This window comes from Octopus bimaculoides, chromosome 2, assembly GCF_001194135.2.
Source record: "Octopus bimaculoides isolate UCB-OBI-ISO-001 chromosome 2, ASM119413v2, whole genome shotgun sequence".
In the NCBI taxonomy this organism is placed as follows: Eukaryota; Metazoa; Mollusca; class Cephalopoda; order Octopoda; family Octopodidae; genus Octopus; species Octopus bimaculoides.
The window spans coordinates 125,398,819-125,405,174 of record NC_068982.1 but is presented as its reverse complement, the minus strand read 5'-3'; the positions used below and the strand labels follow the sequence as shown (position 1 = coordinate 125,405,174).

The following is a 6,356-nucleotide window of genomic DNA, read 5'->3' as shown; positions in this document are numbered from 1 at the left end:
GAGAGAGAGAGAGAGAGAGAGAGAGAGAGAGAGCTCGGACCCTATGACACAGTCATAAGAAAGTGTAAAATTGTACTCAGTACGTTTCGGAGATATGGAAGTTTCCATGTCTTCTATCAGTACTGCTCACAGCCAAAAGTAAAGCTTGCATACATTCAAGATGAGATATCTAAGCCAGAGCCAGACGCTATGAGCATTATTTAGAAAAGCTGTCAACATCATCATCATCATTCTAGAAGAAGCTAAGTTTCCTAGCACGAAAGAGATATTGGTTCCAAATTTTGGCACAAGGCCAGCAATTTCATGAGAAGGGCAAGTCGATTAAATCGACCCCAGTGCTCAACTGGAACTTATTTTATTGATCCCGAACGGACGGAAGGCAAAGTTGATCTCGGCAGAATTTGGACTCAGGTCCTAAAGACGGACAAGATGCGACTATGCATTTTGTCCGGTGTGCTAACGATTCTACCAGCTCGCCGCTTTAGCATGAGAGACATATTGGTTTAAGGAAACCTTCGACAAGACACACATATATATGTCTATGAGAAGTTTTGATATCCAGAAGACCCAAAAGGCAGGTTAGGCTATGTAAGTACTACAGAATGACCGCTGTTAGACTCCCGGTTCCATAATAATATGAGTGAGGAGTCTAATTCGGGTCGTATATGTTAAATAAAATGAGGTTATCTCACTTTATTTAACATACCCCCCCCCCCGACACACATAAATATTTGTGGGAATACTCTTAATTTTTAACTTATTTCTTGGAGTATCAGAATTTTCATCGCTCTCCTACACTAACACAATTCTACTGAAGAAAAATCATTTCCTGACCGGAATTTTTTTCCTAAGCCCTAGGTGGTTTGCATTACATTTCTCTTCACTATCTTTTTATAATTTTTTAATTTAAACATTTTTACCTATGGCAGTACTGCTTCGTAGCTGTTTGACTTTATGACACCGGCCTCCGTTAGTCGTTTTTGAATTCACTTCGTTTTTTTTTTTTCCTCGTTTTTATTGTATATTTATTTATGTATTTTCTTGTTACTATGCCTTCTAAGGGTTATTTACGCTTTGGCAGAATTGTTGGCGGATTGGATAAAATGTCTTGCAGCATCACCCCTGGTTCTTTACGTTCAAATCCCGCTGACGTTAACTTTTATCCATCTATGATCGACAAAATAATATGATTAGAAGCACTAAGGAGTGATGTACATAAATATAAACTTGTTACTAGCTCAATATACTTGAGGTATATTGGAACCCTTAAGAAAGCCCGGTCAAGTATTGGGGTTGGGGATATCGATTTATTCCTTCCCTCAAGATGCTGGCCTTGCGCCTAAATTAACAACAATTATCACTATTTCTTTTTTTTCTTTCTTTTCATGGAAGGTATCTGACTATGGACGAACCTAGATGTAGTTAATTTTGTGTGTGGCGAGATGTGTGTATGCATATATATAAACGTACAAGCATGCACGCACAAAAAAGAAAAACCTGTTTGGAATGTCTACTTATAGTACAAGTGCAAACTTGTATTTAATCTCAAGGTAAGCATAAACATAGCAAATAATTTTGAAGAAAAGATCACCCATGTGTGTGTGTGTGTGTGTGTGTGTGTGTGTGTGTGTGTGTGTGTGTGTGTGTGTGTGTGTGTGTGTGTGTGTGTGTGTGTGTGTGTGAATACGTGCGTTTGTATCTATAGATGTATGGGGCCCTTTGATTAAGGAATGAGCACAGGGGTTGATTTGCTAGAAATTTCAGACGGATAAAACCACACAGACAAATCTATAATGAAAAGTCTTTTTATTAATCGACGTCGCGTAGACATAGAAATGCATCGACGAGTGAAAGTCTAATAAATACATACACGTTGTAAGGTAACCAAGTTTACAGGACCTTTCATGTCGTCTGTATGAATAAATATCCATACCAAAGCAACTCGCCCATGACAAGCTTACAAGAGAGAAGTGAACAGTTGGTAATCAGAACAGAGACTACCTAATTGTGAAGCGTTGGTTTGTTCAGTTAGTCGACCGTAGACGCCAGCATAATGGAAAGTAATATTGTAACTTTAGATCTGTGGTTCCCAAACTTTTTCGGGCTTCCGCCCCTTTGACACCCAAACCACATACCTAGCGTCCTCACCCCAAATAACTATCACAAACATAAACCTCTTTCTGAAACAAATTCGAAGCAACTGTATTTCGCAAATAAAACTTAACCTAACGAACCCATTGTTTTGTTGTTTTTACATGAATCGCTATTCCATAATCACCCCACTTTTCTTCAACGCCTCCTTGGAACTTTGCACCGCCCCAAGGGGAGCAATACCGCCCACTTAGGGAACCACTGCTTTAGATGGTGTGGACAGCGTAAATCATCGCTTGTCACCTGATATGCATCAGAGGTTCGTGTCTTCGAAATTTTCATTGCAGACTCTAGGCGTATTGAAATTATTCTTCTTTTCTTTTTAAACTATGTTTGCAACTTATACATCACAGAGAAAGTTCACATTTTCCACCGTGTTATTTTAAATGGAAACTGAAAGTGAAATAGTTTCAACTTGCTGACATGTGTCCAGATTCTTTTAGAATTTCAAACACCACTCCACCATCATTAGCCACACCACACTACTACCACACCACCACCACCATCACCACCACTACGACGACAACTTCCATCACCACCACCATCCTCACAAACCAGCAATGGTTGTCAAGCGATGGTGGTGGGGACAAACACAAACGCACACATACGACAAACTTCCTCACAGCTTCCATCTTAAAAAAAAATTCATTCATAAGGCTTTTCTCGGTCCGGGGCCATAGAAGACACTTGCCCAAGATGCCGCGTAGTGAAGCTGAACCCGAAACCAACTGGCTGCAAAGCGAGTTTTTTTACCAACATATCCATATCAGCGCACACACATACATACATACATACATACATACATAAGATTAAAAATCTGCAAGACCTTTTTAGGATTTAAGGGATGGTGAACAATATCAGATGCTTTCCTTCACAGCCTTGCTACTAAGTTGGTGACCGGTCAAAGTTTACTCTAAATTAAAAAGAGAAAGAGAACATACCTACCTACCTACCTACCTACCTACCTACCTACATACATACATACATACATGCATACATACATATATACGTACAAAAATACACCATACATACATACATACCTACATACATATAAAGTGATGAAAAAGAGACATGTAGAGGCAGAAATAATTTAAAAGCTAAATAAATAATAAGAAAGCTAGACTGTACATAGACTTGCACCTATCAAATATAGATCTAGTCTTTCTAAGAATGTTTACACTCTGTCACTGAGAATGTTTCCGATTAGCTCTCATTTTTCTGTTTCTACTCTGTTATTTTTCTTCTCAAGATTCAGTACTAAATTTCTGTTTTCAAAGATGTTTTTATTACGTATTTTATTTCCTTTTTCAATCAATGTATTTCATTTTAAATAACTTCAGTGAAATAGGTGGTGGTCGGCTTCGGCAACAATGACCTTAATTCTCGCATAGTTAAAACCAAGCGCTTTCTCTCTATACTTTCTTGTCACTCTTTCCCTACCTACATATATCCACATTAATATAAAAACAACTACTAATCTAAACACAGACATACTTAAAAGCGCGCCCACATTCATCTAAATTTAAACGCACTTCTTTATAATTGGTTTGCATATTACAGTTATACACTTTTACGGTTGCTATTATTTTGAAAGTGGACAATTTCTTTCTTTCATTTTCTTTTTGTTCGCCCTTTTTATCTATTTATTTCTTTAAAGGATGCATGGAACGACTTAAATTGACCTACTTTCTACACTACAGGATGCTGAAAATTATTTGCATCAAGTTCCATGACCTATATTTTTCTTCGGTAATACGTATAAGAATTTGGCATTTGATTCATTCCAGTGAAGAAACTTCAGACAACTTAAATTGTACAGTCTTTTAACAGAGTATAACTTCCAGTGAAATTATGCCGTGCCCTACTAGTTATGTCTATCTACGGAGTAGTGCTAGGAGATCTAAAATATCTCTATTTGAATATCTCTGTGTCAACATAGATATTCTGAGAATGATGGAATGTCTGAAATAAAGTTCCTATTGGAGCGTAACTAGTTACATGCTCCTTGACATATGCTATTTGTATTTACTTGTTGTGTCTGGAGGAAGAGGCAGTGAGATTGATACGATGTAACATTTCTCCTGCACCTTTGCAAGCCAGCGTTTGTGAAAAAGGTATGGATTGGTGGGGAGATTGCTGAGGACCAACGTATTGATAAATGTGGTTCTGATGGGGTTGGACGTAACAAGGATGATGAAAGGAGGAAAGATGAGTGGGGTCCATCTAGCTTCCGAGAAGCAAAGGCATTATGGTATATCAACACCTATAAGAAAGATATGAACAGGAAGCGAATTTCAGAGGACCGAAGTTCAATAGAGGAGCTAGGGAGTGGGGTAGAGGGAGATCCACCCCAGGCGATGCTTTTATGGAAACGGCACTTTTGGGTCTGCTGTATAAGCCTATTCAGGCTTGAAGGCCCGGTGGTCATTGACTTCAGTGTACTTGTTGTAGCGCTCCAGTTATTTCGTGAAGGCTCCATGGAACTCCTTCAAAGTGAAGGTAACCAAGACCCTTGTCAGAGCGTCCTTCATCTCTTTCAGCTTGGAAAACAACCAAAAATCACAGAGAACAAGGTCTGGACTGCAGGGAGGGTGAAGGGCAGATTTTGATGCCCATCTCTGTCAAATAATTGATTACTAAGATGGAATTGTGGACTGGTGCATTGTCTTGGTGCAGGTGCTCTGGCCTTTTACAACGAAATCTCTTCCTGAACTCCCTGAAAATCACGACAAAGTATTCTTTGTTGACTGACTGATCAGAGGGAACCCAGTGGATGTAGATGAGGCCCTTGCTGACGGAAAGATGAATCATCTTGAGCTTTCCGGTGGACTTGCTTTACCTAGCCTCTTGTGCTAGCGAAAAACAAATACTCAGCTTATACAAGTTAATCCATAAACAGTCTGGAGCATTTCATAAGTTTCTGTTACATTTTTGCCCAGTTTAACGCAAAACTTTATTGCATAGCGAGCTTCCGAATTATCTTCATGCTCCGGTTGCATTCTACAAACTAGTTAACTGTGAGAAACATTGTTTAGTTGGGTGTATTCGAAGTGTTGTTACAGCAGTCACTTTCTATCTGAAATAACATTTGGCAAGTCAGCTTATTAGATGTATGATAATGATATACTAAAATTACAATAATCTACGACAGTTATAACTGCCTCTCTTAAAAAAAGTCTCAAAACTTCTTGAATGTACCTCGATATATTATTTGATGCTACTTATTCTTCTTTAAAACGTCAGGTCCGTCTAGTAGAAGCTCCCTCGTTTTGTGTGTTGATATATTAACTTTGATTAACAAAACAAAGATTGAACGTAAAGTATAAAACTGAAATTATTTTATCTTCACAGATACTGGACATCTAACAAATTGTATTCGCGATAGGCACGATAACCGAATTGAAGATAACGAGTTTGACCTAATTTTTTACCAACCTCTCCTCTTCTGAGGATCAAATACTAAAACCGACGCATTATTTTGGCGGTACCTGCAGTTCTGGCATCCAATTCAACCTCCTATTTTCCACCACTCGTAAATACGGCCTCGAGATACTTAAATTTCTCCACTTGCTTTAGTGATGTTCCACTAAAATGCAGAATGCACTGTGAAGACTTTGTTATACACATCTACTTTATATTCGTAAATAGGACATTCTAATAAATGAACTGTAAAATTTAATAAACTGTCAGAAAGAACTGATAAGGCAATAGATGACAAGTGAAATAAGAAACCTGAATGCTAATAAAGGAAATAATATTCTATGTCTGAGTACTCAAGTTATTGTTTCAGTGTATTCGTCTTTAATTGATGGGATTAAGGAAATAAAGTGAGACAGTTACTCACGTCATTCTGTTAAGTAGCTTTGAAGCATTGTCAGGTTTTTCTTTTTTAATTGATGAATGGCTTACAAACGGTCAACATGTTTTATGGCACCGCAGCATTGTATGGCTAATCTTTTACTTGTTTCAATCATTGGACTGCGACCAAAAGAATAATTTTTAAAGAAAATGAAATTAGACTACGTTGAATACAAGTGAAGGCACGTTACTTAGTAGGTGTTTGGGTTCAATTCCTAGATTCGTAACTTTGAGCAAGGCACTTTATTTCCCATTGCTTTAGCCTACTCAGCCGTAAAGAACACCAATCGACTGCTAGTGCAGTCTTCACCTCCGCTCAGCCGTCATATTCTGGATGCTTCTGTGGA

The 6,356-nt window shown here is 38.2% G+C and overlaps 1 long non-coding RNA gene across 1 annotated transcript in view; it reads left to right on the top strand.

Moving 5' to 3' along the window:
* LOC128247022 (uncharacterized) overlaps positions 1-5,859 on the top strand; it is a 15,976-nt gene extending 10,117 nt beyond the window's left edge. The window contains exons 2-3 of the long non-coding RNA XR_008263427.1: positions 1,393-1,550; positions 5,503-5,859. This is a non-coding gene — a long non-coding RNA (uncharacterized LOC128247022). The remainder of the gene's footprint in view (positions 1-1,392; positions 1,551-5,502) is intronic.
* Positions 5,860-6,356: the final 497 nt, after the last annotated feature.